At 37.4% G+C, this 15,003-nt stretch overlaps 1 protein-coding gene across 1 annotated transcript in view; it reads left to right on the top strand.

The window, feature by feature from the left end:
* Positions 1 to 15,003, top strand: part of Faf1 (Fas associated factor 1) — a 298,559-nt gene that overhangs the window by 209,473 nt on the left and 74,083 nt on the right. The window lies entirely within an intron of this gene.

Raw genomic sequence — 15,003 nt, 5'->3', positions numbered from 1 at the left:
ACTCACAAAAATTTATTTTTGTCTTCTATCTACAATAAGGCAGAGTACATTTCTGTAAGTTGTTGATTATCTAAAGAAAATCTGTGTTTTTATTATGTTCATAAAAAGCAAAGCAAATCTAATAGTTATCTTAGTGATAAGATTTTTTTTTTTAAATAACATCAGTGAAGAAGGCAGGACATTCTGAACTACTTCAGTGAAGTTGGTAATAGCTTTACTCTAGCATGTACTAATTGATCTAATCGCTTTATTGCACACATTCTTTTGCACATAGCCAGCAGGACATCTATATTCTCCATAGGAGGAAAAAAGCCTTTCCTAGCTGTCAGCGTAAAACAGAGTTTGCTGATCATGATATCTGTGATAAGTAATTCTTCATTATCTGCCTCTTGCAGTATCCTTTCTGAAATACATTTTCATCATGTTTAATTACACATTTGGCCAGAACATTCCATCATGCTACTTTGGGTGTGTTAACACAGTCAGAATCGCAGACTTTTAAACAGAGAGGAAGATTAAATAAATTCAGTTGAACACAAACCTATCATGGTTACTTAACAAGCAATTGTAGAACAATTAGAAATAATTTGATTTGTCTTTTTATTATTTTATGGCTGGCTAAAGGTTTGGTCATTATTCAGACTTAATTTTATGTAATCTGAATCTGAAAAGAAAGAAGATTCTTCCCGTAATCATGAGGCATACGAGTGGTGGAGCAATTTCTTCACCTAATACTTCATTTCTTTAAGCAAATGGTTAGGAAATTTCCTAGGATGACTTGGCTCTGCCTTGGAAATGTTCCCTGTTATACATAAATAAAGAACCTTTAGCACCTGTATTTGTTTAAATTAAATCAGATTATTATTCACACTCAGTTAAAGGTGATGAAAAGCAGTGCCAAAAACAGATAAAAAATGCAGCATCTAAGGTCTTTCATGAGGCAAAATACATAGATTGAAGACTTGGCTAAATCTTTTGCCATTCACTGGCAGTAAGGAATCTCCTCCTTTTCTTTTATCCACAGCTTGGTGGAGAAGGAAACACTATTTCTGAACCATCTGTAGTGGCTAAGTTCAGCTGGCTACCTGCTGTCATTTTGTTCTATCCTCCATTTAATTCTTTAGTTCCTTTTATTTTACAATGACAAAAAATTGCGGTGTAGTTTCTTTTGAAAAACAGTGTTTGAGGGGTTTTTTTTATGACTAGCAATCAACAGCCATGTAATTGCTTTGTTATGTTTTACTAAAGAAGCCTGTTAAGTAGCACAACTTTGATACACTAGTAATAAGAGTTTGCAGGTTACAGAGACACCTGTGGTGACCAAAGCGACAGAAGCTGCTTATTAGAAAGAGCCAGTACAGCTGTGTCCTATTAACTCCTCATGACACTTAAAAAAAATAAATAAAGGCTCTGTTTAACTATTTCACAGTGAATTGCAGAAGTGACTATGAAGTATGATAGGCAGTTTCAATCCACATTTTAAAAAATAGGGTGTCTGTTATTAATTGTGATAAAAGTAAGAAATGATACTAAAGACTGAACATAGAAACATCTGGAAATCAGCTTAATAAACATTGATAGAAACTACAAGTGGGAAATTGCAATGAAAAAGAATGAATAATTTGTGGAATTTAAAATAATTATTGTATTTTCTCAAAAAGCTATTTCTATTCATATTACATATTAAAATGAATGTTAAATGTAGGTGTTCCATTCCTCTATATGAAGTACTGAGTAGACTGTTGTAGCTACAGTTGATGAACAGCCCCATCATTACTGCTGAAGCAAACAGGAAAATACATATTTTATAAATACTAGATTAAAGTTCATTAAAATAGCATATCTCACAAACAGCAAAATTGGATTTCTTTTGATCTATAAAACTATAAGGTAATTAGGTTGACTTATTTCCACAGATTTCTTATTACCTATCATAGATTCATTGAAAGAAAATAGTTTAATTGAATTTCCTTCTTGGATATTTTATATCACATTTATCCAAAGGAAAAATGATTGCATCAGTCATTTGATTCTTTTGACTGTCAAATTGCCTGTCTTGCATTCTCAATTCAGTTAAATACTTCTTGTACTATTATTTATTGACCACTGGGCTACATTTTAAAAGGTCATCATTTGTGTATTACTAGAGAGAGATCTGAATTGAGACATTAACATACGCAAAGACAAAGGATTTCCCCATGAAGTGACATTCCTGCTATATCTTTCCTTTTGAGCTTTATATTTGCCTATGCATCTGTCAGTCTTTCTTCCTTTCTCCTTCCTTCCCTCCCTCCTTCCTTCCTTTCTTCCTATCTTCCTGCTTATTTGACTTCTACCTTACTTAAAGCAGCCTGACCCCAAACTCAGTGTGTCGTGCTGGGGGTTGAACCCAGAGCTTCAGACACACTTGCCAAGCATGTTACCAACTGAATCCAGTCCTAAACTGTGATCTCTTCATAATAGATTGAGAATATTTGCTAATAGATTCATAGTAGTTTTTTCTGGTCTCATGTCTAGCTGTCCTTTTAGACAAATCCTGCAGCGACTTCTGGGACTAAAATCGATGTTACACCTCTTGATATTGATATCCAGGATGAGAATGAACTTGCTGATTAAATAATTTCTTACCTAAATAGTATAATTAAGTTCCTTAGAAGGTCAGTCCTCTAGTCACAATTTACTCTGAACCTTAGATTATATAGAAGACAAGTGAAGGTTATTTATTAAGCTAACTGAATTCTTTGTTTTTGTTTAACAGATATGAGCACCACATACTAATATAAATTAAATTTTCTGATTTTTCTATCCTTTGCCTTTTGGGTACTGGGATTATAAGTATACAGCACCACATCTAGCCAAGAAATGAATTATTAAACATTTTCTAAAATGTTTTGTGTTGATTTGGATTTTCAATTTTAAAGTGACTCAAATAACTGCCTAAGTTGAATATGTAGGTAGAGCAATCTATGTCAATATAAAATTGTAATAAGTTGTATAAAATTGTAATTGAGATAAATTCTATATTGACCATGGGACATTCCAAATCTAAACTGAGACACCAAACTTTAGTGTTATTGATTATTATCTGCCTTCTCCCGTATTGAAGGTGATCTCCTAGGAAAGCTTGTTTTATTAAGCAAAGCACTTTTTAAATTTTTGAGAGAAATTCAGTAAGTATTTAGCAAATAAAAAATACCTGTATCTAATTTCATCTAAAAATGTTGGTTATAATTTCAAGGGCTCTTATTTAAATATGCTTTCTTAGTTAGAAAAGTCCGTAGTGTTGTTATAGTCTAGTTAGATTTTTAGAACCATTCTTTCTTACAGAAATAAACAAAAAAGCCCTTCAGAAGTGCTAGAAGGTATTATTTCCTCACTTTCCATTTGACCAGTATTCCTGATAGAAAAATAAGATATACCTGTAAGTGAAAGAATTAAAAAGGACCAGACTAATTAAGTAAGCTCTATAAATAAGTTCCAGATAGATCTAAAACTTTTTTTATTAAATTTATGTGCTTGGATATTTTGCTTACATGTCTGTACCAACAGTATGACTGGTGGCCATGGAAGTCGGAAGATAGTGTAGGGTCATCTGGAAGTGGAGTTAGGGATGGCTGTGAGCCCATTCGAGTGGTGGGAGTGAAACTTGGGTCCTCTGTAAGAGCACTTAACCGCTGATCCGGGAAAACAAGGTGTATTCCTCCATGTCTAGTCACTGAGTAAATACCTGCTGAGTGTTTAGTATGAACCAGAATTGATGCTGAAAAATTGAAGATGAAATGTTAAACAGCATACCATACCACGCCTCAAAATAGTTAATAAAATAGAAAAATACATAATTTGTAACTTAAAATGTGCACAGCATTTAAAGTGAAACTCATTGTGAGTTGCTGTACCTCAGTAGGTCCCAGAAGGACTTGAAAGAGATGATACACAGAAAGATAAAGTAAAATTCCCAATTTTACTCATTCTATTAAAGATATGCATATTAGTAGCAATCCTAGCTTTAATGGCTTGCAAATGTACAAAAGTGTACTACTGTCAAAACTAATTGTTGCGATGGAGTCAGTGCTGAGATAATTGTAGACGTAGAGATGGCGTTACCAGCGTGCTCATGTAAACCTGTATGGTATGAATTAGGCTGAGAATTAACTTCACCCATCTGGGACACACAGATCCAAAGACGTTTTTATTAGTAACTTGATCCAATATTAGCATATACTTAGTAGAGCAGAGGTTGTCTCTTGAGATGTGTAACAACTGAAAAATACCATGGAGTCAGCTAATACAATAAAAAAAACTTTTTAGTATAATGTATTCTTAGTAAATTAAATTATAATTAGTAAATTATTCTTAATAAATGCTTGGGTGTAGACGAATGATTACTTCAAGTCTGAAACAGATCTTCCCATCATAAAGTCTTGCATCTCCCCCCTCCATTCCTATATCCTCAGTCTGTGTGAATGCTCTTTCTATATGTTCCCATAATATCCCTAGGCTTTCTAACATTACTAGTGTTTATTCCATTGCATGGTGTTTCCTTGATAGGTTCTCATCCCTCTGGGGTGCTGTGTCTATAATCTCATTGCTTTGCACAATGCCCTTTTAAAAAGTAAGTACTATATTGCTAATAAGTAAATCATCTCTCGTAGGCTTGTTAAAATGAATAATGGCAAGAAAATTAGAAATGCTAATGTGTCTCTAATTGTGTCATCTTCCTCTGAAGCCATTAATAGGAATCGTGAGACTAAAGTTAAAGTCTTCCTTTCCCTTACAAAATGAACAATAAGAACAACAAAAATGCCCTAACTTAACACTGTTTTCTACTGGCCCCAGAATGTCATACACTATGCTCATATGCCCCACGTGTCTCTGGGCCATCTGGAGAAAGGCTTGATTCCCAACCTAGATAAATTCATCTAGTGGTTCCAGAATTTTTCCTCATCTTTTATCAAATCTCTAACATCTCAGAAGCAATTGGTCATTCAAAATGGGCCTTTCTGAGATTGCACTGAACCTCCTGCAGTGGTGGTAGCACTAATGAAAGTAAAACTCTATGGGACGAGAGTATTGGACTGTCCATATGGTGGTATATATAGATAGATAGATATTGATATTGATATATATATCAATAATATGTACTGGGGCCAAGTAAATTTCATTTGAGTACTATCCAATTACCATAAATAATGCTTTATAAAGCACCAGCACAGTAATTATTAGTTTTCCTTGCTTCTGTTAAATCTGCTTGAATACTTATTTGGTACATGGGACAGTAACATGAAGGATATCTACTTTGAGTATGTTCTAGACTGAAGTTGCCTCATTAAGGAAGATCACATCACAACTGTGGCATACGCAAACACAGTATTAACCAGGAATCTGTGTCTGTTAATGGGTATCTTGTTTTTATCAGTACTCAAAATGCAAGTGTAGATGGTGGTATACAAAATCTCATTGTAGCAAAACTAAAGTTAAACACTGAGCTTAACTAGTGTAGTACCAATTAAACAGTCTGACAGCTATGAATATTGAAAAATTGGTTGTGTAAGTTTTTCTAATGTTTTTGCACAAAGGGGTAAATCAGGCATTGTACAGTATTTTCTAGAGAGTGTTAAAAGTAACTACAAAAAGTTACCTAGGAATGTCTGAGAGTGCCCACGATATACAGATTGCATGTAACACACACAGCATTGTATTAAATTTCATATGGACAGTTAATACAAGTGTTCACGGACATGATTCCATTGCCTGGGGATATTAGCTTTTGAACTTCTGCCCTTGGGTTTGTTATTTCAAGTTCATGCAAAACTTCTGCTGTTAGGATGACGGGTACTTGTTAGCCTTAATACTTAGGTGATAGTTTTCCACATTACTTAATCTTGGCAAGAGTTAATTGACTTAAAGCACTCACCATCAGTGGGTTGTCTTCAGCTGTATTTTCCATCTCAGTAATTAGTCATATTCACAGTGGCTTGTCCTTAATTCCAAACTCCTCAGTGGTTCATGCCTGGCTGAAGCCTAACTGACGATGTTACTCTAACTCTATACTTCCATTTAATCCAACAAATATGGCCCAGGTGCAAGGACTGCGTGAAAGACAAGAGGAGTGTTAATTTCCAGCTGGTACCCTAGGAGCAAATAAGGATTCTGCAGAGTTGTCTGATAAAACAGATGAATGTGTTGTGCTCTGGGTACTAAGACTTCCAGAGAGACGGCATGCCGGACTTCCAAATAATTTTTCCTAAACAGCTTTATGGCCTTTGTGCAACATTTTCCTTCCAGTACCTTTCAAGGAAGTGTATTGCCATCCTAAACATCCCAGGTCAGGGGCTTAATTAATGCTTTAAAATAAAGGTTCCAAAACACCAGGAGAGTTTGTCATTTTCTCCCTGGTTTGTTTTGTGAAGAGGGAGGAGAGAAGGTGAGGAGGAACCCCTCCTGTTCTATGATTACATCCTGCCCACTCATTTTCTCCTTTTCTCCTCTGCTTTTGATTTTTAGTGGCGGTCTTAACAGAATGTCAAGATCAATTTGCAGCATGGTTTAACTCAAGGTTTGCGTTCTGCCAGCAGCAATTGTCCCTGCAAACAATGCCGTGTGTTCTTGTAACTTCAGAAGCTTTTAGAAGGATCATGGCAAGGGCAGCATCTAATGACTTTATTAGTGTAGGGTTTCAAAATGGGCTCCGTAATTGTTCATATCTCTTTGTCAGCAAGTCATAATTACTGCTCAGCATTGCCCAGGACTGCACTTGTGAGTATTTTCCTAATAGTACTGAAAGGAAGGGACAGGGGCAATGGGTGAAAGGTGATGGCCTTGTGCTGTTATTAGAGTAAGCCAGTCTCTATGCAGATGATGGTTAACCCATGTGTAGTACATTCTTTATCCTATAAAAATTTATTATCTTTTAAAATATCCTTTGAAGTAATTTAAAATTACCAGTTTATAAGTCGTTCCTAATTCCAGTTTCAGTACTTCCCACACCACTTCCTAGTCCTGCAGTTACAACTGCCTGATGGTACATGATTGCATTGGACTAAAAGCATTTGTGGTAGGAAAGCCCATCTTTTCTCCATATTGATCTAATTAATATTATCCAGGGAGTGTGCATTTAATTTCTAGTTGTCAGTGGGCAGTCTATATGAGATTAGCTAGAAAGGAGAAGTACAGAAGTAATACTATTGAAATGCTAGTATGAAGGCATATCACTGTAAATTTATATTTTGTATCAAATCCTTTTTTATCATGCAGCTAAATTGTTCTGTGTGCTTTCTCTTAAGTACTATGTGCTTTAAATGATTTAGATGTACAGAATTGAAAGCATCTTCACCTTTTCAAGATACATGAAGTCTGAGTGTAACACCAAGTCTTGGCACCTTTGTGATCTGTGGCTAAATCTTTTTCTGATTCTCTGACTACTTCTAGTGTACTTATGTGTAGTTGTATGTAAGTACTCACCTCCAGTGGCTCACTTTCCTGTATTTTAGGATATATAAAGTCATAAAATATTTCTGTCAGTTACTTGACCCAGTGTTTATTTCAAAAACATGAATCACTAACTGAAACAAATTCTAAAAGATATTTAAAATTAAATATTTGAAACACATATAATCCATCATGTTGTTTGCTTTCCTTCTTGTTTGAAGTTTAAAAGGTATAAATTCTTTTCATAACTTCTCTGTCATTGTTAATCTTTTTGTTGTTTTTGCTGTTAAATTTTTCTTTAATGATTTTTTATTCTTGAAATTATATTTACATGATCTTCTCCCTCCTTTCCACCTTCCACTGTTCTTTCTCTATTTCAGGATCTCTTTTTCTTTAATTATTGTTACATGTGCACACACTTGCACGCGTGCACACACACATATACTGAATACCTACATACAGCTTGCTCGTGTTCCCTATGTTCTCTATGTGAATATGATCTCAGGGCTGACCATTGATAGGGCTTCCACTATTCAAAGTCTCCAAACAACAGTCTGGTCTATGACTGGAATTTGTATTTTATAGTTTAGATTATGTGCTAGGGGAAATTAAAAATAAATAGGATTTAACTGTTAAGTTAATTTTAGCACTGTTAATGTATGTCTTTAACTTATCTTTTACTTAATAGTTTATAAAAATTCTTTGTATATTAAGCCTTGTAATGAGCTTTGAAATTCAAAGGCCTTTTTTCATTTATATCTTGATTTTTGTTAAAATAGTTTTTACCATGGAGTTCCAGCTATCTATCTTGTCTTTATGTTTTGTTTTGCTCTACCCATACTTTTCTACTTGTGAACTTTAAATTTTTCAGAATTTCACACATAAGTAATATTTTTATGTAATTTTCATTCCTCCTTTCTCCCTCCAATTCTTCCCATATTCCCTTATCCACTTTTTCTCAAGTTCATGACTTCTGTTTCTGCAGTTACTTTTCTTTTCTTTTTTCTTTTTCTTTCGAGACAGGGTTTCTCTGTAGCTTTGGAGCCTGTCCTGGAACTAGCTCTTGTAGACCAGGCTGGCCTCGAACTCACAGAGATCCGCCTGCCTCTGCCTCCTGAGTGCTGGGATTAAAGGCGTGTGCCACCACCGCCCGGCACTGCAGTTCCTTTTCTTTGGTTTACACACACACACACACACACACACACACACACACACACACACACCTCTTACCTCTTTAGCCCATTTAGTGTTGCTTTTATTATGTCCATGTATTCAGGATTAAGCACTTGGGACTGGATAGCCTGTCAGGTGACTCACCTCTGGAGAAGACTGATTCTCCTTTTCTCTGCAGCCACTGATTGCCTTTAGCTCTTCGCCTCGGCTAAGGTCTTGTGTATGTTCCTATCCACATTGATGAGTTGTTTAGTGTTGTTGTTATTCAGGCCTTGTGTCAGCAACCATATTGTTGTGGTTTCACGAGTGCAGAATCCCTGACATGACCAGAAGACACTATCTGGCAGCAGGTGTGTGACTCTTACACTCTTTCCACACCCTCTTCCCTATATCCCTGAGCCTTACGTTTAAGGGTTGTATTACAGATGTACCTGTTGGAGCTGGGCACCTAGTTCTCTGCATTTTAACCAGCTGTAGACTTCTGTAAAGGTCTGTTGTCATTTACAAAAAGAATGTTCTTTTTGTACTTATCTGTGAGTATAAAGCTGTACTTACCCATTAGTATAAAGATAAGTATTTAGAATGCATTTAAGAATTACATATTAAGGGAATGGCATTAGAGGGTTCTTGTCTAAGATAGTTAGCCACAGGTATCTGGTTAGGTTTATAGTACTGGACATGGAATCCCTCCTGTGGAATGGCTTTAGATCCAATCAGGCAGTTGTTTGTAGCCTCCAAGGTAATAGTCTGACACTGTTGTAATTATTGAGGATATCCTGCCAGTCCTGTCATTGTAATTTATAGGTTATACAAGTATGGACTACTTTAGGACTGCTGATTGCTCTTCTTCCTTAGCAGCTTGCATAGCGCCTTTGGATACTGTGAGGATTAGTCCTCAAGGAGGCTTTCATCCTAGCTCCGCTTGATTACTCCACATGCCGAGTCTGAAGCGTGTGCTGTCCTTTGGAGTAGGGTCTTTCCTTCAGGTTTGCAGGCAAGCAAAGGGAATGGTAGTAGACTCTATTGCTTGGAGTTTATTGGAATCCTCTGACTAACATGTCAAAGGGAGCTTTCCCATGCCTGACGCTGGGGTTTTTGTTAGAAAGTCTGTGGTTCTTGGGGAGCATTGTCGCCCTGTGTGGCCTAACTCCATGTAAACTATTTGCATGTGTGCTCTTAAGTTAACTCATAAAATAATGTTTCCATATGGTGTTTCCTAACATTCGTAGTGTTATTTCCTTCTTCCCTCTCGCTCTCTTGCAGTCCTTCCTCCCATCACGTGTAGAGGATGCGCGCACACGTGCACATAGTACCTCCCTCCCTCCCCTTCCTATTCTTTCATCAACCTTTTCTACTTTTCTGGCTTCTGTGATTGCTTCAGGTCATTTACTCAAGTCTAAAGATTCAGAGCTAGGATCAACATCCTTAGCAATCAAGAAATATAAAATAAGCTATTTTGAGATTTCCTTTTACCTCAGTCGGAATGACTAAAATCCAGTGACAACAAATACTGATGAGATTTCAGGAAAGAGGAATCCTAATTTGCTGTTGGTGGCTTTACAAACCAGTGTGGCCACAATGGAAATCATTGTGGAGAATTCTTTCTTTCTTTCTTTCTTTCTTTCTTTCTTTCTTTATTTATTTATTTATTGAGAATTCTTACAAAGCTAAAAATAGATCTACTGTAAGACCTAGCTCTCCACCTGTTGGCATATGCCAGGCAGAATCAGTGTCCTCTTGTATAGATGCTTATCCAGTTGTTTCATTCATGCTCTATTCATAAGAGCTAAGAAATGGAAACAATCTAGATGTCCTTCAATGGATGAATGGATAATGAAAATGTCATAATACACACAGTGAAATTCTATTTAGCTGTAAAGCAAAGGGAAATAGTGAAAATGTCAGGTAACTGAGTGGAACTGAAAACTACTGAATGGCAGTAACCTAGGTCCTAGTTACATTAAATGTATGGACTCTTTGATTCAAATGTCTCTGTGTTTGCTGTTCTCTGCTTGCTCTTGACTTCATCTTTCAGCTCTTTTGAACCTTTGATCACATGTCTACTTTTCAGTGAGATCTTCCCTAAATATTTTATTTTTTATTGTAACCTCCCACCCCTTGTTTTTTTTTTCTGTCTATGAAAATGTCTCATAGTCTTGTGAGATATTTACTTATATGTGCCACATCAGGTTGGAGCTCTCCAATACTAAGGAAGCTAGTAGGAATTAACATTTTTTGTGTGGCTACCTAAGGAAACAGTGAAATGGTTCAGTAAAGCTACAGTCTTTAAGAACTGCCTTTAGAAACAACCAAAAGCCTTAAAGCAGAAACATTCTGGTTTCTTGAAAGATGCTTGAAAAGGGAACGTCATCTGGAATGAGACTTCTATTAGAGATACTGCTTCCTATGCCTTATCCCAGTTCTGCCAAGTCAGAATCTCTGGGGAAACTTGCCTTTTTAAAGAAACTCCCTGGGTGATTCCTGGGACACAAAGTTGAGGATCACTGCAGCTCTTCTTTGTACTTGTTTACCTATCTCAGTGTGGACCTAAGACTTAAGACTACAAAACTCAAAGCCACCTCAAAGGGCAGGGGGGTTATCCCAGCAGTACTGAAGAGCATTTCCAAGAGGAACTCCAGAGAAGAGCTGGATAATGGATGGGAGGCAGAGTTACAGGAATAACGTTGTAATCGGAAGCATAATTCTTTGGCTTGCCTGTGTTTGGTGTGCTTGACAAGTCACACTCAAGCCAAAGGAGTTTCCCTGTGAAAAGGAAAAGGCAAGGAATGAAGAGTTAGTTATGTGTTGGTGATGTTGGGTTTGGCCTCAGGGTTCTTTTTGTCTATCACTGAATACTGAACAAACGCCGAACGTGTACGTATATGTTAACCAAATGGCTTATCCTTGGTAGAAAACTGCCTTGGACCTTTTTTTAAAGGGAAGAGCTTTCTTAAACCAAAATGGCTTCAAAGAAATGGATGAGCATCTGAAGCTGAAACATGATGTATAAAGGCTTAACTCAAAATATTAGGGAATATTAGAGCAGACCATCAGTAGACACAAGTTTTATCTGCTAAATAACCTCACTAAAGATGTGGTTCATGGGGCTGCTAAGTGTGTGTATATATCTCCAATTTTGCACATGCATGGAGAGGCCAGAGGTTAGCATCAGATAGTCCTCAGGAGCTACCCTGTTCTGTGAAGCATGGTTCTTCCTAGAGATGTGGACTTGCTATTTAGGCTTGGCTGGCTGGCCTGAGATCCCTGGATATCTTCCTATATCTCCATCTCCTTGGATTATGATTACAAGCGCTACCACCACCAACTGAACTCAGAATTTCATAATGTATGGCAAGCACTGTACTGACTGAGCTGTCTGCCCAACTCTGCGCTTTCATTTTCCAAATGACGGTAAAACCATTAACTGCTTGTGTTTAGTTAACAACTCACTGACTTATTTTGTTGCACAAAAAAAATTTTAAATATTGGCATGAACATACCATTTTAATCATGAAATTAATGATGAAGATGTTAAATAGAGGATGGCTCATTTGGTAAAGGCAGTTGCCACCAAACCTGAGTTCAGTTTCTTTCCCAGGACCCATGAGGTGGAAGAGCATGGACTCTGGCAAGGTTTTCTCTTACTTCCACGTGCATACACAGACAGTCAGTCAGACAGACAGACAGACAGACACACACACACACAATTTTTTTATGTTAAATATCATTAAACATTTACAACATAAGTACCAGTTTTGAGGGCCTACCATATACTAAGAACAAGTTTGAATGTCTTGTATATCTTACTCCATTTCTTCCGTGTAAGAAGATTGGTGTGTGAAAGATAGGTTCCCTTTACTTTATGTTGGAGTCACCTTTAAACTTATGGAAATCACGTTGAAGAATTATGGTCACCTTAAATAGGATAGTGTCAGGTTTTTTTTTTTAACCTCCATTTTATTTTAATCAAAAATAGTACCTGTCATACATACTAGGTAAAAAGTAAGTTTACAGACTTTAATCTCCTTGAGCCAAGTGTGGTGGCACACACTTGAAATCCCAGCCCTTGCAAGGTGGATGTGGAAGGATCAGGAGCAGCCTAGGCGGCATAAAAACCTGTCTCGATCTCCTTCTGCTCCTGATTTGGACCTTGAGATTTCTGTCCGGTGCTCCCATGTGGGTCTCTGTCTCCTTTCATCGCCTGATGAAGGTTAATATTCATGAGGATGCCTATGTGTTTTGCTTTTGGATTCACCTTCTTATTTAGCTTCTCTAGGAACATGAATTATAAGCTCAATGTCCTTTATTTATGGCTAGAAACCAAATATGAGTGAGTACATCCCATGTTCCTCTTTTTGGGTCTGGCTTACCTCACTCAGGATAGTGTTTTCTATTTCCATCCATTTGTATGCAAAATTCAAGAAGTCCTTGTTTTTTACTGCTGAGTAATACTCTAATATGTATATATTCCATACTTTCTTCATCCATTCTTCGGAGCACGAGCAAGGAACTCAGGACCACGAGGGGTGCACCCACACGCTGAGACAATGGGGAGGTTCTATCGGGAACTCACCAAGGCCTGCTGGCCTAGGTCTGAAAAAGCATGGGATAAATCCGGACTAGCTGAACATAGCGGACAATGAGGAATACTGAGAACTCAAGAACAATCGCAGTGGGTTTTTGATCCTACTGCACATACTGGCTTTGGGGGAGCCTAGGCAGTTTGGATGCTCTTCGAGCAGATGAGGGAGGGGGACTTGATCGGGGGAGGGGGAGGGAAATGGGAAGCGGTTGCGGGGAGGAGGCAGAAATCCTTAATAAATAAATAAATTTTTAAAAAAAACCTGTCTCGAAAAAAATTAAGGAAGAGAGTGTAGGTTTTTCATCTCTCTCCCACTAAATAGCTAGGTTCCCTGTAATGGAGTACAGTTTTATAATATCAGTGAATATTGTAATTATGACTTTGATTGAAAGAAGTTAAAGTAATTCACACTCTGAATTAAATCAATCCTGATTTGCATTGACAAGATAGAGATCTACACCTTATCTACTGAAATTTAATAGTTAGTAAATGCTAACCATCTGCCATTCTGCTTGTTTTTCTTTCCAAACTTGAAATTGAAAGCTTTTGACTCATCTTCCCTCTCTTAAGTTTTCTAGCAATTCTAGTAGACTTAGTAGATATAAAGTACACTTGATGGCAACTTTCATCATTTTCTCAGCCTGTCCCTCTGTCTTCTAGCTCTTATTTCTTTATTTTGCCCCCATAGATGTTATCACCTTTTGTCTTTCCAATTTTGTTGTTTTAGGTTTTGGTTTCAGTGAGTTGATTTGGCATCTTTCTTCTTACTTTATTTTGGAGAGGTGTGTGTCTGTGTGCGTACGTGCGTGTGTGCGTGCGCGTGTGTGTGTGTGTGTGAAGAGGATCTTGGTGTCTTGCTTAATCAACCCTTGCCTTATTCCATTAAAACAGGGTCTCTCGCTGACCCTGGATCTAATCTCGAGGACAGGAAGCCCTGTCAGTCCTCTAGTCTCCACCTGCTTAGTGCTGAGGTCACTGATGTGTGGCCACCCTGACTTTCCTTTTTTCATCATGGATGATGGGGATCTATACTCGGGTGCCCATGCTTCCATAGCAAGTGCCCTTTCCCACTGAGCCACCTCTCTGACCCTTCTTCAGATAAAACAGTGGTCATTGGTCCTTAAGTGTCCTCAGCAGTTATAACAGGAAAGAAGACGGTTATTGTTTCCCTCTTTGAGGTGGAAATTACTGGAATCTAATGGTGGTAGCAACCATTTATTCACTCCTCCATGACATATGACTGAAGAAGGAGAGTAAGATGCAGCTGTGTGGACAATTTTAGCCCTCCCCACCAGGTTCTGTTCAAAGGGAACAAAATACCACAAATATTTTTTTTAATATTACAGAAATAAGATACCTTTTCTTAAAACAGTTTGTTTTTCCATGTTCATTTTTCTGGTTCTAGATGAATTTGGCTAATGTGATCTTGGCTTCCTTCCTACCTTTTCCCTTCCCTTCTCCCTCCCAACCATTTGCCTCCTTCATGTCTCCTTCTCACTTTTTGTATCCTCCTTTCTGCCCCTTCAGTGGCTTACTCCGTTTCTTCTTTCTTTTCTCTTTCCTCTCAAGGGCTGGGGAGCATCCTGTTTAGTAGTGAGGCTGGTGCTGTGATGGCACCTACTGTGTGATAGCCACGCAATCCGTTGGTGTGAAAGCAACAAGGAATTATTTTCTCCCTTTGGTAGGAAATAGCATTCCAACTGTTTTTTGACATCTTTAATTTTAGAGGTTGCCAATGATCAGCTCAGGGTCAAGTCTGCCTTCAAATATTTTAGTAAGACACAGAAAGAAAACTGAGACCCTAACTTGCTAGTCTCCTA

This window comes from Microtus oregoni, unplaced genomic scaffold, assembly GCF_018167655.1.
Source record: "Microtus oregoni isolate MIOR12 unplaced genomic scaffold, Mior012 000005F_ref0000423, whole genome shotgun sequence".
Taxonomy (NCBI): Eukaryota; Metazoa; Chordata; class Mammalia; order Rodentia; family Cricetidae; genus Microtus; species Microtus oregoni.
Note: the sequence above shows the minus strand (reverse complement) of the source record. Positions and strands in the feature narration are given on the sequence as shown.